The following is a 26,879-nucleotide window of genomic DNA, read 5'->3' as shown; positions in this document are numbered from 1 at the left end:
GCACACCGATGTTTTAGTTGTGGCTAAGCAGTGCTTACACTAGTCAAGGGCTTTTCAGCTTCCCATGCCCTGCCAGTGAGAAGCTGGGAGGGGGCACAGCCAGGACAGCTGACCCAAACTGGCCAAAGGGATATTCCATACCATATGACATCATGTTCAGTACATAAACTGGGGGGAGTTGGCCAGAGGGCAGTGACCACTGCTCGGGGACTGGCTGGGCATCAGTCGGCGGGTGGTGAGCAATTGCATCGTGCATCACCTATTTGGTATATTCTTTTATTATTCTTATTTATTATTATTATTATTTCCCCCCCCCCCCCTTCCTTTTCTGTCCTATTAAACTGTCTTTACCTCAACCCACGAATTTTACTTTTCTTTTTTTCAATTTTCTCCCCCGTCCCCCTGCGGGGGAGTGAGTGAACGGCTGTGTGGTGTTTAGCTGCCTGCCTGGTTAAACCACAACAAAATCATAGATCATTCCATTTTCATACTTAAGTTTTCATCATTTTTTCACTTACAGATTTCTTTGAAAACCTGTCATGGTATGTCCCCAAATCCACACCAAAAAGAAATAGAGAGTCAGCGATTTTTAAATTGTCCTGTTTCTCTCTGATATCACATCATTATCACATATCATAGCAGGATTACCACCAGTGCTCATGCCCAGAACTAGGCCCAAAATAGTTTTGTAATAAAATGATAAGGAATGGTTAAAAATATTGCCTGTCTTGAAATGCAGGATGGATATCTTTGAAGAACCTGACAATTCAAAAAACATTCTTGCATCATCTCTTTCATATTATTTTGCTTATTCCTTTCTCCTTCCTCATTCTGTTTATTATTTTGGCTTTTTCTCCTTACTATCTTTGTATTTTTTCCCTACTTGCTTCCTTTCTTTTTTTACTTTTGTTCTCCAGTCTCCTGCCTCCACTCCCCAGAACCTTTTACTTTCAAGTCTAGAGCCAGCCTACAATCACCCCTTCATTTCACCTTTGCCTTCTGAAGGCCAAAGCGCAGGTAAGAAGAGTCATCCTGATTTCAGTGATCCCCTTTTTTTCCACTTTTCCTTTTCCCTGCAATTACAGTTTGAAAGCAAACATCACTCCCCTTATCACTGAAAAACAGTGTATGCGTGAGGCACTTGGGGAATGCAGCAGTGTTACTCTGTGTTCCCGTCCCTTCAAAGTTAAAGAATGATGAAATCACTTGTAACTCGTAGTCACACCACTTCTCTCCTTCATGCCTCATTTTCTGCGAAGGAATATCTCATCCTGAAGTCCTTACAGTGTGAAATTGTAGACATGATCTGGGCTGTGAGTGCAAATTTTGTGTTCCTATGCAATTGTGTTTCTGTGTATCAGCTGCATCAGTCATGTTATATATTTTCACGTCTAGTAATTTTTAGATCAAATAATTTGGCTGGCAAAGCGGTAAACAGAGGTGGAAAATATTGGATAGGTATATCTGTAGATAACACTTTCTGTGCTGTTTATATACATGCATATTTTATGCTTATATAACTCTCTTTCCCAGTAGACAGTGTTCAATACCTTTCCTCTTCTGGACCTATACTCTTCCTTTTGAAGGTTTACTAGTTCACAACCTCTTGTGGGTGTACTCGAAGGCCTTGAGAGGCTGATATGGTCAAAGACAATCCCCCCCCTCCTCCCCGTGATTTCTGCTCAGTGTTTAGAATCCAGGTGTTCCACACAATAATTTAAAAGTTTTCCATACTCAAAGAGAAACCAGATCAAAGACATCATCATACAATTAATTTTTCTTAGGGAGTCAGAGAGTGGGACTGGCTATTACTTATTTTAAAGTCTTACTTGTGTGGAGAAATAATCATGCTTACATAGAAATTATGTGGACCATATATGGGCATCATAATATTTTAAAACATTTAGCATGTTTTGAACTTAAGCCTTATTGGCTCAATTGAAGAGCATTAGTGATAACAGCAGAGTGCAGACATAAGTAGTCTCATTCTTTGTCCTGTAGTCCTCCGAATTTTTAAGAGTGTTCAGGCTTCATTAACAAGTCAGGCATTTTTATCATCTCGACGTATTCAAGATATGTAGCGCTCTCCTGCACTCAGAACACGAATTCTTGATTGCTGCAATTAATTGTTGAGAATCATGACTTCGTGATAGCAGCTTATTCACAGAAAGGCTTTGCAGCTCAGTGTGTGCTTCTGGCCAGCAATCTGGATGCACTGCCTAGCACATCCCTGAGTATGCAACTTAGGGTGGCTTTCATCTCACGCCACCTATCGCAGTCTAAAAGTTAAGATATCTAATCTAAGTCATGGTTAGTCAGTAGTGATGGACAAACATCTTTAGAGGCCAGTTCACCCCATCCCAAGGCAGGTGTCTTACCACAGGTAAGCTCAAGTGCCCTTTGCAATGATGACTAGCTTAACTTGATGTTTAACTTTTAGGGACAACTACATTTTAGTATAATGTTTGATCCTCTACAGGTTCATAATTTTTATAGAAACACTTGAATTGTATTTCAGATTGGTTTTGAGCATATTCACTGAACAATGTTTTAAACCTTTTCTGATTAAGGAGATCAGTTTAGGATGGTGGAAATGAAAATATGCTGCTGTTCTCCATTTGTTATCAGTGAGAATAATGTTCCAAATAAATAACTAGGAAACAGTGCGGACTTTTAGACTGAAGAAAGATTTGGAAACTGGCTTCTAAAGCAAATAATTTTGGCTCTGGCCCTGATTTGTTTGTCTTGCGCATCTCTAAACTAATTCTTATCCTGATAGTAAGACAGGGTTATTGGCTTCAGACTACTTTGAAGAGTTCGGTTTGAAGAGGTACCCCCCCCCCCCAAAAAAAAAAAAAGAAAAAAAGAAGGAACTTCTTATCAAAGGCGATTCCATTAATTGGTAGAACATCTTCTTTTTGCATCATTTGTTGCTGAGGTTGTTCATTTTCTACCTGGTATGTGTATTTCCATAACAAGTGTACTACATAGGAAGTTATCTTCAAATAAGCATTTAGGGCCATATTCTTATAAAGTAGTTTGTTATTCTTCCACAACGTCTGTTAAAGAAAATGAGACAATTCACAGAAGAATGTGGTTCTCAGTGCGAAAGAGGATGAAAAATATATTTTCTTACTATTTCACATTTATATGCGTACATTACAAATGAACAAATGATTAAAAGAAACAGAGAGGAAGTTCTTCAAGTTGTAAGAGATGTCAAAAAGGCGTAACACACAATTGGCATAACTTCATTTGATATATTAACTGGGGATCTGAGAATGAATATTATCTTTCTGACACCAAAACCAGAGCAAGTCATGTGCAACTAGATTACAAACTTACCGCTTTGGAGAAACTGTAGTGTTTTGAAACACTAGTAAGTCTTAAGGCACACACATTGAGAAGGAGCAAACGGATACATGCTCCCATGAAGGATAATGAAGTTAGTGAAATTTAAGCAACAAGCATACAACCGGCACCGGTGATCTTTGGTTGGTTAGATCAACTCCTTGTGCAGACGATTACCATTTTGTTCTGGATTGCCTTAAAAAATCTGGCTGTAATTAGGACACTTAATTTGAATCAGCTCGAAAATTTTTTTTTTTTTTTTTTGTATTTGCCATCTTAGTGCTAGTTCTTAGTGTTTCTTAATCATTTAGGCTTGAGATCAGAGCAAAACTGCCATTAGTTCTAACAGGGTTAGATACAGGGATTAGGAATATAAGTGACAAGAAAATTTGGGTTATGGCTTTTTTGGGGAGGGTAAACCGAAGGTATTACCTACAGGCAGTATTACAGCTATTCCAGCTGCGTAGCTGCCGTGCTGTACTCGAACGAGCTTCCCAGGCCCGCGGCGCCTGCAGCAACAGCAGGTGTCTCCGCTCCCCAGCACATCCCGCCCCAGCCCCGGCGCCCGCCCGCCCTGCCCGGCCCCCGCACGCTGGGACCTGCTTTCGGGCCCCGGCCTGAGCTGTCAGCAGCCGCAAAAACCGCACCCTCTTCTGTAAAGAAAAAGATGCTTTAATGGCACAGCTTCCCAGCGTGTGAAGTGCAAAGAGCCAAATTCCACCTACAGGCAAAATAATACTTCCCCGTCTTGCAAGGCAGATTTCCCCTTGCAAAAGCTGATTTGCTAGATTAGCTACTGTCCTCATTATTTACGATTGCTTTTCATATTTAAAACATGCTAACATTTGTTTATCGTGCAGAGGCTGTGTTAAAACGGGGGGGGGGGGGGGGGCGGGGACGACATTTGTCAGTCTCTTTTGGGCTCTCTTTTGTTTAAAGACACAAGTAGTGGTTGCTTAGTTTTACAAAACATTTTCCTTTCCATGCTCTGTCACAAAGGAGGCTCACAGGTCCCATTTACCCGAAATATTTGGGGAATAACAAGTATCTCCACTTAAATGTGCAAAAATATATGTAAGTAGAAAAGTAACGATGTCCTTCCTTTCTCAAGCAGTACCGCAGCGGAGCACATGACGTTTGTTTTTCTGTGGTTTTGGGTCTCCTGAGGGAGCCGAGGACCAACTCCTGCTCGCGGGACCTAAGGAGCTTTGACGATTTTCTTCCTCGGTCACCTGCTGCGTAGGTACCCGTCCTTCACCGGGCTGAGCAAAATGACCTCTGAGGCCCCTATGTAGCTTTCACTTTGCCTGCAAGTGGCTGGAGGGAGGCTGTTTTGGGGCGGGGGAAGGAGGGGAGGGCAGCATCCGCGCCGGGGAGCGCCCCACGGGCGACACGAGCCCGAAAATCGTGTAAGTGGTTAAGTGTCTGTCCGTCTGTCCGTCCGTCGTGGCTACGCGCCGCTGCCCAGACGCCGCGGCGCGCCCGCCCGCCCCGGCGGCGTGGCCGGGGGCCGGGACCAGGGGCGGGGGCGGGCCGGGCCGGGCCGGGCCGGGCAGAGGAGGGGCTGCGCCCCGCCGGCTCCGCCGCACTCACCGCCCCTCGCTCGGCGCAGCGGCGGCGCGGCACCCGGCGGCGGCAACCGGCGGCTCCCGGCGCCCGGTCGGACGGGGAGGGCGCCCGCGGGACAGGTAGGCAGGGACCCGTCCCGCCCCGCCCCGCCCCGCAGGTGCGGCGCCGGGAAGCCGCGGTGCCGGGCGCCGGTGCGGCGGAGGAGCGCGGCGGCATCCCGGATCGGGCGGCGGCATCCCGGGTCGGGCGGCGCCCCGGGGCGGGGGGGCCGAGGAGGCATCGCTCCCGGAGCGGAGCGGGGATTGCCCTCGGCAAAGGTGTCCTCGGGGTCGCGGTGGGCTGCCGGCCCCGCTCGTCGGTACCGCCGCCTTTGCAGAGCAGCCAGGCGCCCGCGCGTGTCTCTCCGCGTTGTCGCTGGTGGGTGACCGGGCTGGTGGGGCGGCTCTGGGGCTCCGGGCAGGCTCATCTCGCTCTCCCCAGCCCGCATCGCCTCCGTCTGCCGCGCTAGCGGTCCGGAGCCGGGACGAGTCCGTTCAGGCTCTCCGTAGAGCAGAGGATTTGCGCGAAAGATCTTTTTTTAAAGGTTACCGTTCGTTTTCACGGGAAGCTTTTGGCAGTCCTAAACAGAGACTGGAACGAGGGAACATACTGAGATAGAGGGATGTTTGTGTACATATGTAAATAAGCATGACCTGCACGTGAAAATGCACATCTGTTTAATAACTTGACTTCGTTCCAGCGTATGTCTTTCAGCAGGAGCTGCCTAGAGATATTCTCAGTTGTGTGGTATCCTGTGCAGATTTTCTTTTGGCGACAGTCACAGTAGTGTAAATATTTCCTATTTTGTGTTTCAGCCAAGAAGTAGGCTCGATCTGGAAGCGTAGGCACAAATCAATTAGGAAAAATAAGCAGCTGCTTTTCTTAGAATGAGCTGGGAATGCAGGGCTTTTTGGTATTTTTACAAATTACTTAAATGTTGCTGCCAGTCATTGGGTATTTAAATGTAGTCAAAGCAGGCATGTATTTCCTGGAATCGTGTACAGCTCTGAAGTTTTTCTCAAGTACCAACTTTGGATTATACAGCAAGTTTAAAACCTCATGCCGTCAGTACTGAAGATGTTTCGTGGCATACTTTCTCAGGTTTGTAACTGAGCTTTGGCAGCAGCAGTTTGGAAAGCAGATTAACATAATGACTGTATTTAGGAAAAATGTTTTTATCCAGCAACTTGGAAGAACAAAAAAAAGGCCAAGTCTGGGGAGTGACATTTGTTTCCCAGCAGATAAGCTACAGACCTACGCTGAAAAGTCTTAGATGCTTTGACTGAGCAGCATGCCTGATGTGAGACTGAAACTGAAAGCTGGCTTCAGGCTTCAGTTTCCTTGTCAACACCCCTAAATGGCATTTGTGCCCAATAACATAATACTGGGAACAACGCATACGTAATTAGGTATGTGCGTTCTTCTTGAAGTGCAGGGGGGCGTGCAACTGCCTGAGCTGGAGACAGAATTTAGGAAAATAACAGCCTGGGTGGCCAAATTATCTGTATCGGTTGCTACTCAGTGGCCCTGCAAATGAAATGGTATTAGGAAGCCTATTTTTATTTTCTGTCTCAAGTCAGAGAGGCCAGCTGGGCAGGTGTGCTCTAGATTTTTAATAAGCTGGACAAACAACGTAATTTAGCCCCAAGTTTCTACTTGTTTGCTCATATAACTCATGCACCTGCACAGTATCAAAACGTGGGGCCTTACCTAGTAAAATTTATTTAGTTTTTCTTACACAGACAACTGTAATCACCATGTGGCCTTGTCATACAATCAAATTTAAATGCGATCGCTCCCACAAGAGGTGGATCAGTTGCATCGTGTTAGTATTGATTGTTAATGTGCTGTGGAGATGGCATGGCTTTGTGTTTGGCTTCTTAAGATGGTGCAGTTATAAGTTTGGAGTGTTACAAGTCTCTGCTAGAAGATGAGCAGTTCACAGGGTTGGCAATGAATTTTCTGTGTCTCGCTTACTGATTACAATCCGTATCTTGCAAAAAATTTCTCAACTGCTGGCTGCTCAGTGACCTGTGTGAAGTAAGCTGGTTGTATCTATTTAATTTCCCTGGAAATCACTTACCAGAGTTCCCCTGTTTCGAGTATTGGGTGGTGAAGCAGTCCAGAGCCTGCACTGTTTTCCAGGGGCAGGGCTGCGCACACCAGTTTCGACTCCCCAGAGACAGCCCCTGTAGACAGAAACTGTACTGCCTTTGCCTCAATAGCATGATGCTTTAGCTCTTTGTATACCATAAATTTTACCATTTAGCTGCTCTAGCTAAAATATGCATAGCTAATGCCAACACTTTAAATGCGACTGGAGGTGTGGGGTTGTGCCCTCACAGGGTGGGCACCGGGAGGACCTGTCCAGGGGTTACAGTATTAAATGAACTGTTCCTGCCCTGCAGGTGAACAGAAGAGTCTGACCAAGTGAACAGTCCTTCCGTGACTCTCATAACCACATTTTCCATAAAAGGATGTATTCTGCTGTATGGGGGCATACACCTAGGGAAGCAAATGCAGTTTAACAAAAGCAGTTAACTCATCTATGCAAAGAACACGGGAACCGTGCATTAACATATTTAAGTTTGATTAACATCTAACAGAGTTTGGAGTGGGCTTTTGACTGCAGCTGGTAAGGATCCCTTGAATTTATATTCAGATTACTTGGCAGGAGTTTTGCACCGTGTCTCTACATACCTTTTTCTTGTCTAGGCATTTTCACTTCTTCTCATTAGGGGAGGTAAGTGGCTTTTGAGGAAGGAAAAAAAAAAAACCAAATTCTTTGCATATGCGCTACAATTTTAGTCAAAACAAAGATATGTTGATTCTTCCATAGAGAATACGGTAACATGGATGTGATCCAGTGTATTCATTTTTTGAATGGAACACAGTGTAGAACAGTAAAAATCCACTATAAGCCTTTCTTTAGATGTGGAGTGGAATGGTGTAGTGGAATTGCAGTCAAAGTTCTTACATCCTTATTGCCATTAAGCAGTGTCTTCCTTGAATGATGCCAGTGGCACCAGATTTCACTATATAGAAGTTATGTTACCAACTCACTGTCAGCAATAGAATTTGACCCTGATTTTTAATATTAAGAGATGAGTTTCCCCGTAATTGGTACTCATATTCCTCTTTGAAGATATGCTAAAATCAGCATATCATGAACTTAGATATAACTGTATTATTTTTTCATCTATGAGAAGAATCTGTGTCTTGATATTCCAAATTTTTTTCTTATGAAAAGAGTATGTATCATCTAAAGCCATCTGTCAGAAAAATAGGAGGAGTATTCTGGGGAGGGATTGCCTTTACTAGAATAGCTCTATTGATTGTGTCAGCATTCTTGTTAATTAACCCATTCAAACTGTCTGGTCTTTAATTGATGTTTTGCTTGTGTAAGGATTTGTGGTTCATGCCTTCGGATGTGCACATTAGGTTTATATTAAAATGTAGACAGCCAGCTCTTCATGTTTTATCAGTGTTTTGTATCTGATTGTCAGAGAAATTAGCCCATAGTCAGCAATGAGGTACTAATTCTGAGCCCTTTTGATGTGCAAGACAATGAAAGAATATAGATTGGGAAGCAGAAAGCATAATTTTAACTTTGACACTGACTTGCTGTGTGACCTCAGGAAAGAAATTTAATCTTTTTTCTGCTGCTGTAAAAGAACATTCTTCTAAGCCTTCCAGATTATTTTTGTTGAACACACAGAGATGCAAGTTAACTCTTGCAAAGAAACTTGAATATAAAGACTTCATATTAATGTGTCTTATATTTAAAAAAGAAACACTAGGACTAACACCTGTAGGTTGTACGGCTCTAGTGTCCCACCACTCCAGTCACAGGAGCTGTACAACAGCACAAGAACAACAGCAAAAATGATCTTGCCTTTTATAATCTAAAATTTAAGACAAAAGACAATAGGAAATAAGAAAGGACATTGAACTCATGAAAACAGCGGTCAAGCCACAGTCATATTATTCTTCATCAAAAATAATGGAAATTAAAATGTTTAAAGGCATTAATGATAGTTTTTTTCAGGTGAGTCTTCAAATAGGAGACAGTGCAGAACTACTTCTCCGAAACACCAGGATATTACCAATGAGGGCTGGTACCATGGCCCTGCCAAAGAAGGGGTCAACATCTTGTTAAGTACGAGAAATATTGGGCATGGGACGAGACCATGAAAAGCAAGGGGAGGCTCGGAGAAGTCGTGACCTTAGGGCGATGCAGAAGGTGGATTTGTCAGGCTGGACAAGAGAAGACCAACAGGGTTTTGTGGTGTGGGTGAAGTTGTCCAGGCATGAGACTGGGGGGCTCTGACCCAGCCCAGTGGTGTCTCTCATGGGCAGTCCTGATCTGGGAGGGTGTGCTCGAAACAGTGGTGGAGGATGTGGGGAAGAGGGAGGACTGGTCAAGGCTGCTCAAGAAAGAAAAATGATCAAGAGAGTGATAACGTGTGTTTAGGGCGACTGATGCATCTATGAGCAGTAGCAGGGTGGAATACCAAACCAGAGTTTAGCGGAAGATATGTTACTTTGATGGGCTGCAAAGGAAAGAAAAATGAACTGGACAGAAAACAGTGAGCAAGCTGGTAGTTTGTTGTTCCACTCACATCCCCATTTGTTTTGGAAAGAAGCCATTGCTTTGTAAAATTTTATGTACATGGCAAGCATTATGCTATGAGCTCTTGCTGCATCGCGCTTGTCTCCTTCAGGGGTAGATCCTGTAAGCCCTCTTCAAAGTGTTTAGTGCTGTATTCCGTAAGTAACTGTATGAGACAAATATGTGCAGCACAGAATGATTCCGAGAGACAGTAAGGGCAGGAGGATGTCGTTCTTAACATATTTTGGTCTTAGCCCTGTGAGAATATTTTTCATTAATGAAAACAAAGACATCCGTGCAGGGTCTCAATGAGTTCAGCGTGTTCACAGCATCTTTTGAAGTTTCTCCTATACAGAAATCTTGTTTATCTACTTTTCAGGACTTTTTTTGGGTACTTGGTGAATTTAAAGGATTTACACGGCAAACAGTAACATTGTCACCTGGTAAGTTACTCATCTTTGTCTTGTGGAAAAGTTTTGATTTTTATCTTGCAGACATTTTTCTGCAGTACAGGAGAAAAATATTCAAGGTGGAGACAACTTTGACTTGGGATTTTTCCCACCCCCAGCTGTTATTTGGAACAAAATATTCTGCTGTCAAAGGGCTTAGGAAAAGTCATGATGAGATCCTCATCCACGGTTTGCAGTGGATCTGGCAGTGCTGTGCACCGCCTGTACTCTGCAGTCATTCTGCAGCCCTGCAGTGGTGCCAGCCCAGGGTGTGGGAGCTGCCTGAGAGCTCCCTAGCTCCAGCTCTGCCCGTGCGTTGGGGTTTCCCATGGGGAGCCAGCATGTGCTGGAGGAAGCTGTATGCTGCAGTCTCGTTTTGACACGCAGTTTTGACTGTCGTAATTCATATCTAAAGATGAGGGCTACAGGGTGCATCTGCCTTGCATTGTAGACGCAGGCGGGAACAGCGAGGTTGTTAGCTGGTGGAACAAAGGGGAAGAATTTGCAGCTGCGATGCTGTGCTTGTCTTCTCCTAAACTGGGCTTTAGGGGGATCCCACTACCATGGTGGTATCCTTGTGACCCTACATACTGCAAAGGTGAACTAAATCAAACTTATTTCTATGTTTTCACTATTGTTAGCTTCATTCAGATCTTTTGTGCTACGGCAGTCTATTTTTTATTAACCATGTTGGCTCAACACTTGAGTTTGGTGTTGATTCACACATAGTGATTTAGATGACGGCTATTTTATGTTACTTGCCCCTTTCTTCCTGTGACCCATAGAGAAGTTTCAGAATCAGTTGATTTGGATGAGAGCTTTTGAATCCTGACTTTTAAAGTTTCAGCATTGCTGAACTGATTAACTAAAGCGGAGCGAAAGAGTTTCGATCACAGGGCTCTGCCAAAAAGAGCCCCCAAAGTGAATGTTTTGTGTGAAAGCATGCCTTGCAGTTTAAGCTCGGAGTGACAATGATTGTAACACAATGCTGTTCATGTGACAGCCAGACAAAGAGGCCATTATGCACGGCTGGCTGGCATCAGATCCTCCCAAAGCCGATAGTCGGACTAAGCTTGGTCGCCCCAAGAACATGAATACACTGGAAGCACTTGCATGCTAAAAAAGAAGAAAAAGACATGTCTGTGTGTGTGTGCGCGCGAGCGCATGTGTGTGTGTGCGCCAAGGTCCCGTTAAGTTGTAAGTACAAAATGACATAATTGATTTGTTTATGTTTTTCTGGAAGTTGCTGTCAGGAATCAGCAAAAAACATGTAACATAGCACTGAGGACAGCCATGGTGGGAATAAGACAGACTATGTCAACAGACCAAGTATATCTTCCAGTTCCTCTGCTCTGTGCTACAGGATTGCTTCCTACAGTGGGCTTTTGAGCATGTATAACTGAGTTTTAGTTTCCTCTAAAATGTTTACAAAATTTTGGAGCACTGGTCTGTCAACACACACTTGTTATGATCACTGGAACTTAAGCAGAAATAATGCTTACGTGTGTTTGTGGGAAGCATTCGTTTGGTGACTTACAAACTCACTTCAAAGGGTTCAAGAGCACCGGCAAGAATCAGAGCACTTGATACATGGAGAAATGTCCCTGACAACTTGTGAGCTGCGGCAAACTTGGCCCCAAAGGCAGCATACTTGCGTCAGCCATTGTAAATCTACTTAAAAAATAGGATACGGCAGCTGGAGTGGAAAGCTCTTCAATTAGAAATGTATTTGTTTAAAAACAACTGTTTCGCCTTTGCAGCCCTGAGGGATGGATTGTCTTCTCCAGCACACAGGAGGTGGCACCCGACAATGACCAGAGTCACTGGTGATCACACCCGGCAAAGGTGCTTTAGCATCATTCCCAAGCTACTGCCTTACATTACTTTTTTTTCCTTTTATTTTCCTTTTTTTTTCTTTTTTTCTTGTTTTCTTTTTTTCCTTTCCCCTTTTTTCCCTTTTTCCCCTTTTTTCCTTTTTCACCCCTTTTCCCCCTTTTCCCCCTTTTCCCCCTTTTCCCCCTTTTCCCCCTTTCCCCTCCTTTTTCCCTTTTTTTTCTTTTTTCCTTTTTTCCTTTTTCTTCCTCTTGTCCCTGTCTCCCCCGTCCCTCTCTCCTCCATCTCCCCTCTCCCCCAGCCCCCCGGCCCTCTCTCTCCTCCCTCCCTCTCTCCCCCCTCTCTCTCTCTCCCCTCTCTTGCTTCCCTCTCCCCCCCTCTGCCCCCCCCGCGTTCCTCCCCCCCCCCCCCCCCCGCCCGCTCCCTCTCTCTCCGTCTTCCGCTCTTCCTTTTTCTTATTCTGATTGAGGACCTTATTAAACTAGCTTTTGAATGCTATTTGCTCCTAAACACTTAGCTTAAGGGAAACACCTCATTTACAGAGCAGTCTTTGCCTGTTTGTTGGTATATTTGGTACTGGTATAAAAACAAAGCACCATGAGTTCAATTTCTTTAATTTCATGTAAGGTTCAAACATGTTTTTTCATTTTGCTCTGACTCCTACAGTTTCTGAATACAGTAATTCAAAATATAAAGTTATTTCATATTCTGCAGTTGTTTTGTTTATACTGACACATATTTCCTACTTTGTTTACAATTTCCTAGTGAATATTTTACTTTAGAGAAGCTTTTGAAGTGCAAAGAGGAAAAGAAAGCATTTTTTGCAACTGGTGACAGAATAGTATTAAATAATTCATCTTTTTATTTATTCAGTTTTCCGTCATTATTCTTTTCTTTGAGGGTTCTTTGTCTGTACTTTTGGGAGAGACAATCACCAAAATTACTTATGCCTATATTAACAATTTTGTGTCATCAAGAATTAATGTGAAGAGGGTCAGGCTGTATTTTGTGTTTGGGGTACAAATGATAAATCAAGAAGCATGGCATATTGGTAGCTCTATTTAAATACACAATACAGGTGCCTGAAGAGCTGATGATTTTGTTACTCCCGCCTGCACCAATGAAGGGCCAAGCTCAGTCCTGCTCCATCCAGCATGTGCTGAGGGCTGCCTCCGGCAGCCAGCCTTTCCCTGCACTCACCCCCCGCACTCCAAAAACATGACTCCTAGGAGTTGTTGCAGGCTCTGTATGAACCTGGCACTTTTGCTCACAAATTCATTTTTATGCCAAGTTGCTTGTGGTTGAGGATCAAAACTAGAGAGCTTAATGATTTTGTCTGAATTTTACCTGTCAGTAAAAATCCCAGCCAATTTTGGCCTGACACTTGGACCTTTTTTTGGTGGTTCTTCTTTCTTTTACCTTAGTGTGCTTGAAGAGTCTCACTGCTCCTGGGAAAAAAACAGGAGGTCTTTGGTTTGGGGAGCAAGGTTGGCATAGTTAGACTCCTGACCAGCTTCTTCCCCCAGTGTTTACCTTAACATGTTTTAGCAAATCTTTTTAACAGAAAGAAATACTGAGGATACAGCTCAGCTGGTGTCAGAGGTAGACTGAGCTGTTGGTCTAAGAAATTCAGTGATCTGTCTGAGTAAGTCAGATGAATAAATGCTTGCTGAGGGTAAAGCTGGGCTAGACAGACTGGTTTTTTTTTCAAACAGTCCTCAAGAAAAGCATCGGTACTTAATAATTTTTTTAAACTGTGTTAGAAGGGTGCCAAACTGCATAGAAGTTAGGATTTCCTTTTCTCTTGCAAGCGCTATGGAAATGATGCTTGTGATCTCTGTAACTGCTGCCATTAAAGGATGTTCGTAGGCCACTGCACAGCCTTATGACAGCAGTGGATTTTAATTATCCATATAATTACTTTTTTGCGTGTAAGAATCTCTTCAATTATGATGTCATCATGAATGTCCTAAAAGTGCGTGTCATGTGAAACAGCACATTGTCCATCTCCTGAAGACAGCAAAGCAAACAGCCTCTCCAAATTGGAAATCCCATCTCTCACGTGGCCCTTTTACTCGGCGAAAGAAAATTATTACTTCCAAATACTAATGTTTGGATTTGTAGAAATGAACTCATGTCCCGGGTGTGCTTTACTGTTCAAATCACATCCACCTGTACCATGTTTGGTTTTGGGACGTCAAAAGACAAGGACATTTGAGTATGTATTTTAAAAATTATGGGTAGGGCTTAATGCAGAGATGATGCTGTATGATTCTTGCCTGCTATATATGGTTTGGTATAGGTGTCGCTGTCTCTCATGATGTAAGCTCTCACAGTCCTGTTTGATTTTGTCAGGTCCTCCCATCCTTTTGGTATTTTCTGATGCATTGGAAGTATCCAAATTACTGTATTCAGTGACATCAAAATACGGGAACTTTGAAACTTGTGAAATTTTGTTTTTTATGGTGCAATTAGGAGACTTTCAGGAATCCAAACACCTCAAGAAGATTTTGTGGAAGGATGGGAAGGAGATTTATCAGTTGTGTTCAACAAGTCTTAGTTTATATCCTCTCTAGAGTGGTGTTTACTTTCATAGAAAATCTAGATAATTGTAATAGGAATAAACAGACACTTAAGTGTAAACAGAGTTTTTGCAAACTCCTAAATGGGGGTCCCATTTGCCCATTTGTACTATTGTCCTATTTGCCCCTAATTTTGTGATGCTATTTCCAGAGCCGTCACTCATGTGCTTTGTGAGTTCTCACATGCTTTGTGAGTGAGCAGGTGAATATCCACAAACTCTGGGCAGTTCTTCCATCAGTGACTGTATGTCCCCTGCTGCTACTTCACAGCCCCTTCTCCCGGACAAAGGCCATGTTCCTCGAAGCAGCAAAGATGAAGCAGTTAAGAAGTAACTAATACCTGTCCACATTGGCTGTATGTTGGTTGGAGAGCATGGAGGAGAGGCAGAATAAAATGTCTGGTGCCATTATTCCAGCAGGGTGGTGTTGCTTTGCCCTTTGGTGGGAGTTTCTGACACACTGCAGCTGAGGAGTGTTTCACTGGCTGCAGTGCATTATTATTATTATTTATTTTTATTTATTTATTTTAGTGGATTCTGATTAACCACATGATTGCTTTTTATGCATAAGAATGCCAATTAAGACATGGATTCTTTTTCCTGCCATGATGAAGATCTGGGCACCAGTGGCCAGATGGCTGGTGCCACCGTTTTGCGCTGGTGTTGTCTTCCTGGCATGACCCATAGGAAAGAAAAAATACATAACACTCTGCGGTTTCTCAATGTCATGTTTATAAAGAGAGGAACTGTAAATCCAGGAGCAAAAACCCCACCTCCCCGGCCCTGCTGATTGTTCCGCTGGGCTGCTGAGGTCCAGGAAGGCTGGTGTTCTACCAAGTGTAACAGCCCTGGTAAAACTGTCTCCTTCCCTCCCCGTGCAGGGGACTGAGGTCTTAAACCTTGGCCAGGGTATGGGCTTCATGTGGGCTTGGCTGCTCTGGCTGTAGCCCGCCTGGGCGCTGAGGGACGAGCTCTGTCTTTCCATCGGGTTGAGGAGGCATCCCCATACGGGGAGCCTCTGTGCTGTGTACTCAGGTGTTTGACATGGGGGCTGCACCTTCCTCTGGTTTTCAGTTTTGACAATGGTGTTTCTAAAGAAAATTTCACAATTTGCACAGGCTGCCTGACTCCATTTCTCCGTCACCACCAAAATCATAGGCTGCCTCTTCACTATCCTCTTTTTGCCTACAAAAACCCCTCTTAACACACTCGTCTCCTTCCCTCCGACTTCCTTCTGCTTAGACAGTGACAACGTAAAAGCAGAAAAGTCGTTTGGGTCCTTTTTTGCGCCCTGGCCGCGGACCGTGCGAGAGCTGTGCGTGGGCTCCTCCCGGCGCTGGGGGAGACCCCTCGGGGCAGAGCACCGGACCGGGGCATTTACCAGCCGCACCGCCGGCTTCTGCATTTAACTCGCGGCTCTGCCTGCTCTGTAATGGAGCTTTAGTGCTGCTTTAATCCACGCCACATGCGGGTGACCCGAGCAAACCCTGTGGGAAGACAGAAGCCCTGTTGTGTGTTTGCGGAGCAGTTGCTCGGAAGCTGATGTACAGCTGTGGCTGGTCTTGTTTGGAAGTGAAGAGTAACTTGATCTTTTAATCTTTTTTTTTCTGGGTTCCCCCCCCCCCCCCCCCCCCCCCCCGGGCTGATATTGTAAATAACAACTGTTTCTGAAGGGTACCTGCCAGTGAGATTGAAATGTGTATTATAAATTGAGGGGTAGATTTCATGAAGATTTTAGCTGTGTGCAAAGAATGTGCTTTATTTTTTTTTATAAATTAATTTTAGTTAGTTTCATTTCTTTTAAAATAAAAGGCATAAGAGAACAGAGACTGAGGGCCCATTTTCTTGCTTGAATTGAGTAAACCAGGAATAACTCAAGTGAAATTAGTGGACTCTCAGAGTAACTGAGGTGAGGTGCATGAACACGGATCCCTTGCGCATTGCCTCGGTAATGCATTGTAGAATCTGTGAAAACACACACACACACACACACACACACACGCACCCCCCCCCCCCCCCCCCCCCCCCCGTGTTGTCCAGATATCCCAAAGCTGCCTCCACCAAAGCCAGAACAACTGGCCTCTTTTAATAGATTATTAAATTTTCTTTCAGAAGAAAGCTGAATTGCCAGCTCTGTAATGGACTCTGCTGAGAATGCAGAGCAACATTAGTACTCTTTATGCTTTAGGGTTGTTTTGGATTAAAGGCACTACACATTGCAAATACTGCTATGCAGGTATGCCACAGGGCTTTATCACTTTAAGACAGAAGGTGGTACTGAATAGAAGTGAGTTTCTCTCATTCCGGGGAAGTTGTTTAAACTCTGAACCCACAAAAGAGTGCATTCTTAATTATTGAATAAGAAGATTGGGTGAGTAGTTGTTGAAAAATGAAACAAAAACACAGCAAGAGAGATGCTTCCTTTATGTAGAGATGCTTTAAGTATCCCCGCTGCTGTCAGGAGATTTTTCCATCTCCATAACCCATTTCAGAGGGCTGGGAGACTTAACCTCATCTCTAGAACAGTATTGTTCCTCTGCAACTTTAATGCACTTTTAAGATATGCTCCATTCTTTCTTGCTGAACGCTAGTTCACGCCAATTTGCATTATATATGAATAATGACAGCCAGGATATGTGTTCATGGTAAGTGAACCTCAAAAGGACGCAGTGATTTGGGGTTCTGGTCTGTGCCACTAAGGTAAAGAATAATTTTTTTGTGTCTTTGCAGACTGTCAACCTTTCTGTGTGTACCACAGCCTTTTACAAGTCGATTTTTATTTTGACAGTGGATCAACTTCAGAAAACAGATTCTTGTTTTGTTTGGTTTGCTAAACTAAAGTAGTGCTGGGATGCAGGGAGGAAATGTTCTTTCTCATCTAGCAATGAGAGAAGATGTAAAAAAAAGGTTGCCGCCTCTTGGTCTTCCGTAGGAAGTTTTTGGAATGAAGCAGAAATCCATTGCAGTCACTCCAAAATTGTTTAGTGCCATTCAGAAACATCTCTGGAGGCTGCATCCTAGGATGTACTTTAAGCTTCCTCTTCTTCTCCTGTGGGAGTCTCTCACTATGCTTCCAAAAATTACCCTGCTTTCTGTTGTATTGCCTATCTCCAGGGAAATACCAAAGTTTTAGTACATGGAGGTTTTCTATTAGGCATATATGTGTGTTTTTCTTAATTGCAGTTTACAACAAGAATACCAATAGGAAAAATAAAGAAATAAAAAAGCAGACAGACAAGAGCGCATTATTGGCCTCTTCAGAGGTGACCCAGATCTGTTAAAAATTCTCTCAGTCGTGATATTGTGTGTGGTGATTCCTTTGTAAATGCCTAAGACCCAAAAATCTGTATTGCATCATTCTGATGCTACACCCACAGTAAGCACTGTAAGCACGATGTGTATGTTATTACCACTGTGGCAAAATATTGAACTGGAGACATGGGTCCTAAGAGTAGGCTGAAAATGGAGACTAGCAGACCTAAATTGTTATCAGCTCTGCTGTTGATTTGTTTTATGAAATGAGGTAAAACATTTAGAGGATATACATATACAGTGTGTTTATTAAGAGTAGCCTTAAGAACAAAAAGCCTTACGGTGTTAGAAGAAGTGTTGTAGATCTTAGAATCATATAATAGTTTGGCTTGGAAGGGACCGCTAAAGGTCATCTAGTCCAACCCCCCTGCTGTGGGCAGGGACATCTTCAACTAGATCAGGTTGCTCAGAGCCCCGTCCAACCTGACCTGGAATGTTTCCAGGGATGGGGCATCCACCACCTCTCTGGGCAACCTGTGCCAGTGTTTCACCACCCTCAGTGTAAAAAATGTCTTCCTTATATCTAGTCTGTATCTACCCCCCTTTAGTTTAAAGCCATTCCCCCTTGTCCTGTCGCAACAGGCCCTGCTAAACAGTTTGCCGCCATCTTTTTGATAAGCCCCCTTTAAGTACTGATAGGCTGCAATAAGGTCTCCCCGAAGCCTTCTCTTCTCTAGGCTGAACAACCCCAACTCTCTCAGTGTTTCTTCACAGGAGAGGTGTTCCATCCCCCTGATCATTTTCGTGGCCCTCTTCTGGACCCGCTCCAACAGGTCCATGTCTTTGGTATGCTGAGGGCTCCAGAGCTGGAGGCAGTACTCCAGGTGGGGGTCTCACGAGAACAGAGTAGAGGGGCAGAATCCCCTCCCTCGGACCTGCTGGCCATGCTTCTTGTGATGCAGCCCAGGATACGATTGGCCTTCTGGGCTGCGAGTGCACATTGCTGGCTCACGTCCAGCTTTTCATCCACCAGTACCCCCAAGTCCTTCTGGGCAGGGCTGCTCTCAATCCCTTCATCCCCCAGCCTGTGTTGATAGCGGGGGTTGCCCCGACCCAGGTGCAGGACCTTGCACTTGGCCTTGTTAAACCTCATGAGGTCCACACGGGCCCACTTCTCGAGCTTGTCCAGGTCCCTCTGGGTGGCATCCCATCCCTCTGGCGTGTCAACCGCACCACTCAGCTTGGTGTCATCTGCAAACTTGCTGAGGGTGCACTCGATCCCACTGTCTATGTCATTGATGAAGATATTAAACAGTACCGGTCCCAGGACGGACCCCTGCAGGACGCCACTCGACACCAATCTCCATCTGGCCATTGAGCCGTTAACCACTACCTTCTGGATGCGACCATCTAACGAATTCCTCACCCACCGGACAGTCCACCCATCAAATCCATACCTCTCCAGTTTAGAGAGCAGGATGTTGTGGGGGACTGTGTCAAAGACCTTACAGAGGTCCAGAGAGACGACATCTGTAGCCCTTCCCATGTCCACTGATGTAGTCAGTCACTCCATCATAGAAGGCCACTGGGTTGGTCAGGCAGGACTTGCCCTTGGTGAAGCCATGCTGGCTGTCTCGAATCACCTCCCTGTCCTCCATGTGCCTTAGCATAGCTTCCAGGAGGATCTGTTCCATGATCTTCCCAGGCACAGACGTGAGACTGACTGGCCTGTAGTTCCCCCGGTCTTCCTTTCTTCCCTTTTTAAAAATGGGGGTTATGTTTCCCCTTTTCCAGTCAGTGGGAACTTCACCAGACTGCCACGACTTCTCAAATACGATGGATAGTGGCTTAGCAACTTCATCCACCAGTTCCTTCAGGACCCGCGGATGGATCTCATCAAGTCCCATGGACCTGTGCACCTTCAGGTGCCTCAGATGGTCTCGAACCTGATGTTCTCCCACAGTGGGCGGCTCTTCATTCTCCCAGTCCCCGCCTTTGCCTTCTGCGGCTTGGGTGGTGAGGCTCGAGCACTTGCCGGTGAAGACTGAGGCAAAAAAGTCATTGAGTACCTCTGCCTTCTCTGTATCCTGGGTAACCAGGTCTCCTGTTTCATTCCAGAGAGGGCCCGCATTTTCCCAAGGATCTTTTCTTGTTGCCCTAATAGGGAGTTATGTTGATAAAAATACTGTATGTGAGATTATTACATAACATATACCTAAAAATAAGCGTTCTTAAGTAAGTGAATCCTATCTTTTGCTAAATTAAAGAGGTTGAGGGAGATGAGATGTTTGCAAAAGGCATATGAGAGGAAAGAGACCCCAGAAACAGAGCCACACAGAAACTTGCTGGAACCCCTTGCAGTGTGGAGCAGCCTTGGACTCCTGAGAGCACAACAAAGACCTTCAGACAGTGACAGAGTGCATCTGCCCTGGCTCATCTCACCCGTTGGGGAAGACTCTTTCCAAAAAAACGGTCACTTGGTGTCCTGGAGGGAGGGAATTAGTGTGTCCCAATCTGCCCTCCAGAGAGAAGAAAGATTTATTCATGGATTAGTTCACCGGGCAGCTGATAGGTTGGGTCAGACGAAGCACCCGTCGCTTGCCCCAGCCCGTGGTAGACAGCTTTGCTTTAGCTTTCAACACAAGGGCATCCTTCTGCCTTTCAGGAGCGGATGCAATGGATATCGGTACAGTTTTCATTGCTCTTCTACACATTCCTACCTTTCTTCGCACGCTCTAGAGCAGCGCAGAAAATCGGTAAGGAAGGTCAAATAATCCCTTGTTCCTTACTGGATGAAATGGATGAAAAGAAGTAATTTTAAGCAATATGGCAGCTGGCCTGTCCATCTTCCTTGCTGACAATAGCAACATACATTTCTGTGCTCTTAGTAGAAAGCCTGTGTGAAATTGGAAAGAAGCAGTTAGTCGAGGGAGAAAGTGCGTGTAAGCTCAGAGTCATTTTGCTATGTCAGGACTGGTAGATGCTAAGTGCTTGGTTTTTAGAGCCAAAAGAAGATCAGCTGGTACTAAAAACAGTGTAATAGCAGTTATTGGCCAGCCCAAGTGTAAAGTTTTCACCAGGTGTCATGATCATGAATCTAAGTCTTTAGTCATCAAAAGTCAGTTGTCAGCACCAGCCAGCAGACGGCCATGGGCAGGAGGAGGGATGCGCTTCCTCCGGCATCACGCGATCCCTCGGGGTAGCTCCTCTGATCTCTCCCTCTTATGTGGGCTTTGCTTTCCCCTACTGTCTGCTGCCAGGGAGCTGCAGTTGGTTTTGCTATCTCTGCATGAAGTGCCCTGCCAACCTGCCTGGAGTGTCCCTGCTGTGGCCAGCGAGGTGACCTGGCAAACGCTGGCAGCGTTGAGCTGTTGTGCTGCTCTGGATTTCAGAGAGAACAAGCAGTTTCGTGAGTGAGTTCAGGTTTCATCCCAAACTTCCACGCAGATCAGAGGAGAGCGTCCATTCCGTTTTTGCTCTTCCCAGAAGCTCCCTCACCATGATCGTCCAGTCCCTCTGCAAATGCTGTGCTGTTTTTCACTGTCCTCTCAGCTGGTTGCTTGTCTGCTAGCAAAATAAAGCAGCAGATGTACTACTGAACGTGACATTTCATCCTGTGCAGTTTCCAAACTCTGGATTGCTTATGTTTCTCATCCATTAATGAGAGATGACACATTCACACATTCAGATGACCACTGCATTTCCTTCTGAAAACAGTGAATGCTTTTAATTTCCCTTTAAAAAAAACCCATGCACATTTGCAATACTTGTTTTTATTTTTAATGAATGCCTGAACCAAGGCCAACGTTCCTGTAGTTTTAACTGAGCGGCAGCAGAAGTTGTAACAGAGATGCTGCTAATGCCAGTTGGGCTATAAGTTATAAGTCTACTTACAAAGTTTGCCTGTTTTCTGGCACAGTCTCTGACACATACACTCCAGTCAATCACAGTAAAGTGCCTAATAACAGATGTGGCAATTAAGCCGAAGAATTCTGTCTCTCTCTTTTAATTTTTATTACAGAGAATAACAAAGTACCTCATTAAACCCACCATCATAGAGATTTTTTTAATTTGGCATACAAATGTCTGCAAAAATCAGATCTCTGAATAGGGTGCCTTGTTACTAAAGGTGCTTTGTCAGACAATGCTATGAATAGACTATTTTTGTCATGACAGATATGTGCTCGTGCTACTGCTGTCCTTTTACAACCCATACTGCAAAGAGGTACAGGTTTAGAGAAGGCAACATGTGTCCTGAAGGATAACGTTTTGAGGGATTTAGGGCCTTGTGCTCAAGTTAATAAAAATGTGGTCTTGATTCTTCTGGGTTCAAATTGCACTGCCTTCAGCTGGAATTAGCAGCGGACATTTAGGAAAGTTTCAGATAACCTGTAACCAAAGTAAATTAGCGTATTTTAGTAAGAGAAATTATCTTGAAAAAAGATATTAATAGCAACCAAAAAAGTCATCTTTTGATTGTTAGAGCTTCTAAGGTATTTGCCTTCATTAGTTTCTTTTAATGATGTACCGGGCACTCTTTTTAAAGGAGAGTCTGATTCATCATTAAAATAAATTAATTTAAGAATTTAATGATTTGAGATGTCTTAAAAATTATGGTAAGAGAAAACGGAAACCGATATAAATCAGAACTGGAAACTTTGATAGGAAATTAGTCTTTTAGTATCAAAATGTTTTTATGCATAAAGTACAAAGTTGTTTACTTTGTCATTGTTGGAAAGAACATGTTTTTTTACTGCCCATCACGAGCGTTGGTAGCAGTTTTATTTCTTAGAGGTATTATTTATGCACTAAAGCACAGCATCTTGTCTTTCAGCTTCAACTATTTATCTAGGAGTGTACTGAATCTGTCTGTGTCTGTGTGCATTTACCTGCATGTATATATATATGCACCAGTGTGCAGGTGTGTGTGCGCACATATACACACACACACACACACTCACACACACACAAACACATAAAAGAGAGAAAACCTGCAGACACCATTGGCACCTGGCAAGCTGAATTTCTCCCTAGGAATATTTTTTTTTCTCTGCTGACAGACAGAGAGACTAAACACTACAATTACACAACTGCAAACATGGTTTTAAGTTTGTAATTTTTTTAAAAAAAGAATGTAATGTTGAGTTTAGGTGTCTTAAATGTTCAGCTACTCCATAACTTGTTGTTCATATTATGCCTGTAGATATTACAGGCCACAGATGGGAAAATGAGACCAAATTGTCACCCTGCAATGTCAAGCAGCAGTGCAAATCAAACAAGCTAGTAAGTAAAGGTCAGGGAGAAGGCTCACAGGCATAAGCATTGTTTCCATAATATGCTTACAAGCGTTACGAAAGGCATACAGTTACAATAAAACTTAAGTCTTGCCTCAGTTCTCCTGGGGCAGTAGCGCTGATATACAGCTACCACTAGCGTAAATGGACACAGTATGATCACTTGATGGCATCTCCTTAGGGCCTTCAGCAGCAGTAAATTAACTGTGGTGGAGAGAGACAGGGAGATGGGTGAGAAATGAAATGAGTAGGTGGGAAAATGGGTCTGGTCTTGCATGTGTTGGTCTGTAGACCTCCTTCCATTTATTCCAGCTAGTAGCAACTCCAAAAGATGCACTGAAAGGATCTCCCAATGTTGTTGAGCCAGTTTACTGTAAAAACCACAGTCTTCCATGTTGCTCACTCTATAGGATGTCCTCATCAGGTTATATTGTAGTCTCACTGAAAGCCGTTCAGGGCAGAATCCCCTCTGACTTTAATGGGAATAGGATTTGTCCCTTTAATTGTGGTTTTGTTAAAAAGCTAGAATTAACCAGTCTCTCTTGGTTTTGCGTTATGGTCTTCCATCTTCCCCTTGAGGAAAGAATGCAGGAGTACTACATCCATTCTAACCTTTGCAAACGCCAAAATAAAAGATGGAACAAGTGAATGAATGAAGTGTAAAAGGCAACACTTCTGGGTTCCCTTCCCCTACCAGAATGTTTTGGATTTACCTGGGGGGGGGGCATGGGAGGCTTGTGCAATGAATCATAGATGCTTTGAACTAGATTACTGGAGGTGGAAATGAAAAGCTGGTAAGTAATGCATTGAAATGTTCACAAGCTGTTAAAATGAGATGGCATCGGAGTTAATTAACTTTTTTTTTTTTCAAAAAAACCTCAGATCATTTGAAAATGGAAGTCTAACAAAGTACTGTGATAAGGATTTACAGGAGGGCAATGCTCAGTCTAAATCATGAAAACAGGAGCTCACTGGAATGACAACTTTATTTTCTGTAGAGCGTTATATGCAAAATGGCATTTCCTTGGATGATTTACAAAGATAAATGTACTGAAGCAGTGTTACCAACAAATTTGTTCACAAGTTATAACAACTTATTAGGAACTAGAAGATATAAACAAATGAGGGTGTTCATATGTCTGATTTTTGTAATGAAAGGGTCCAGTGGAAGGCTGTGACAAGTGTGGAGAGCTGCAGACTGAAGAATTTTGCCAGTGATAACGGAGGCTGTGTCTGGGAAAGGGAAGAATCTAATGCATGATGGAAGTGTATGTGGAAAAAAAGAACATGCATGTAATGGGGGAAGGAAAGAAACAGAGGCAGTCTTTGAAGAGGGCTGAAACAAGAAAGCAGAAGACTTTTAAAGGAAGGCGGGGAAATTTGAAATGGATCCTAAATTGCATAGGAAGCTAAAGGAATTGTCTGAGTCCTGTGATTGTACTCCTTTATACACTAGCAATAAACTGGAAGTGACACAGTGTCTGGAAGGCTGGTACTTGAGATAATAGGAAAAGAGGGGTCACAAAAGCTATGGTCAAGAGAGGGTAAAACCATGAATGAGAACTTCCGCGGTGGTAGAACCAGGGCATCGGTGTATTTAGGCAACCACAGGATTGTCCCAGGCAACTTGTCAGCAACCACAAAGTTTTCACAGTTGCATCCATGAATACAATATCCTTTCTTATGATTCCTGTTAGAAAAAAAATGAAGTATCAGATGTCTGGTGATTTTGTCTGCTTAAGGGACTATGCTAAAAATTTGATACAGATTTCTTACCATGTTATTCTGTAATAAACAGAGCTTTCATACATGCCACTAACATCTAACTTGAGAAATAGCCTTCCTTAAACACATGTATCCAGCCGTTTTTACTCTTAGTCTTCTAGCCTTCACCTGTACTATTAAAACAGCCCTGGGATTAATATGCAGACTGATGGTCCGGTGAGGAATACATTATTTGATTAAAAAAAGAAAAGGGGAAGAGGTGGGAGAGGAAGTCTGTCTGTGTGAATATGATTTTTGTATCAAGCCCTATACCATATAGCCTCTCTTAAAATATGTGTTATTTGCTTTCATTGTTGTTAACTGACTGTTAACTGTCAACAGCCACTCTGGGAAAGGTGCCCAAGGCTGATAGGTGCCATCTGTGTACGGACCGAAAGGTGCTGGTCCCTGCGTAGCTAGCCTCGTCCCAGCCGGGTGACGTCACCAGCCAGCCCCTGGCTCCCGCATGTCTCTGCATCCACTGTTTTCTTCTGAGACGTGGCCTGTGGCTTCCCTGCGGGCAGCTGGCCATCCCCGGGGCAATCCGCAGCTGTGGAGAGGGGCTGGAAGGGGAGGAGGAAGACCTTGAAGGTCTGGCTGGATGGTGCAGGCAACAAACAGCTGCAATAGGTCGCATGCAAACAGGCAGTTAGCTGGGAAATGGCAACCTCTGAAGATCTACACACCTTTAAGAGATGGTGGTTGAGGGTGGCATTTCTAAAATCAGGCTCCTGCGTGCCCTTCCCTATGCGTGGAAGGGGGAACTACTCTTGGTCCTGAGTTGTCCCCTGCTGACAAGCTGCACGTTGCCATTACCCAAAAATACGACCCTGAGGCAATGCTACCATCAACAGTACAGACACACCCTGTGAAGATTTTCAGTGGCCTGTGTTTACAAAATTGGTATATTATAAATTCTTTTTAGAAACAATTTCCTTTTGTTTGTCCTTCCTTATCTCACATATAGCTTCTCTGTCCATCACTTACTCTTGTTTCATTATTTGGCTTGGGACGAAGGAGCATTAAGCATCTTGAGGAATTTTCCCCTTTTTTTTTTTTGGTATGAGAGTCTGGAGTTAAAGCAATAAATTATTGCCCATCAATACCCAGACCAGAAATAGATAATAAGTATACTTATCTGACATAGTTTTATATGGTTCACTTAAAGTGTCTTGTGTAAAAGAAGTATATCAGGGTTTATGTTCTAGCTGCTATTTCATCTTCTGAAAGTGTGCTTTTCAGATACTTTGGTTTGGATTCTAGACAGCTTTAACTGTCTGTATTTTGTAACTCTCCATCTGGGTGGAAAATAACTGGACAGCACATTTAGCCAAAAGATTTTTGTTAACAGTTCATCCTGTCGACTTCCCATGTGAATAATCTTTAAACATACAATACCATGTGCTGTAGGTAACCTTAACAATCACAGGTTTGTATGTTCAAGACCTATACTTGTTATCTGCCTGAAAAAAAAAATCTTTTAATGTGGACAGTGCTCTGATTTAGTGGACAATGACAGCTACAGTGAAGTGACCCCATGCTTGTGATGTTTGGCAGCCTGCCTCAGAGGAATAATAATGAGTCCATCTGCAAAGGATCTCGCATGCTGGCATTTGTCTTTACCATGCCTCCTTGCCTTGTGCAAACTTGACTTCCACTGAACTTTCTTTCCCACTCCTTTTAATACTGATTTGAGGGAGAAAAGGACTGATAAATGGATATATGATCCCTGCCAGCTTAGCGGCTACAGAAACTCTCACTGTACGGTGAGAGTGTTGCATGGCAGTAAGTGAAGTTGGTGGGCCAAAAAGAGTCTTGCTTTTCAAGAGGCCGGAAGATCCTAGGGAAACTCTCATCTGATCTTTTACAGTACGAACAAATTTTGTAAAAGATACAGCTGAGTGACTTGCAGAGAAATACAGAGTCCTCGAGGACCCAGTTTATGCTGCTGATGGAATAGCACTGTACTTTTGGGTCTGTACTGCAGCGTGATGGTGGGGCATGCAGTGCTATGGAGAGGCCAGCCATCTGGGACCGTGCCGTGGCATTGGGTGGCATTGCTAGTGTAAAGCTAGATGTTTGCTGAGAGTTAAAGATTTCTGTTTTCCTCCAATGTTCTAACTACCTTATTTCAT

At 43.9% G+C, this 26,879-nt stretch overlaps 1 protein-coding gene across 2 annotated transcripts in view; it reads left to right on the top strand.

Moving 5' to 3' along the window:
• Positions 1-4,993: 4,993 nt before the first annotated feature.
• The window catches only part of MEGF10 (multiple EGF like domains 10), a 110,569-nt gene continuing 88,683 nt past the window's right edge, over positions 4,994-26,879 (top strand). For both annotated transcript variants that reach the window (XM_076362383.1, XM_076362382.1), the window contains exon 1: positions 4,994-5,039. The gene's annotated coding sequence lies outside the window, so the exon portion shown is untranslated. The remainder of the gene's footprint in view (positions 5,040-26,879) is intronic.

Source organism: Aptenodytes patagonicus, chromosome Z (genome assembly GCF_965638725.1).
Source record: "Aptenodytes patagonicus chromosome Z, bAptPat1.pri.cur, whole genome shotgun sequence".
NCBI lineage: Eukaryota > Metazoa > Chordata > Aves > Sphenisciformes > Spheniscidae > Aptenodytes > Aptenodytes patagonicus.
This window is presented reverse-complemented; position numbering and strand designations above follow the sequence as displayed.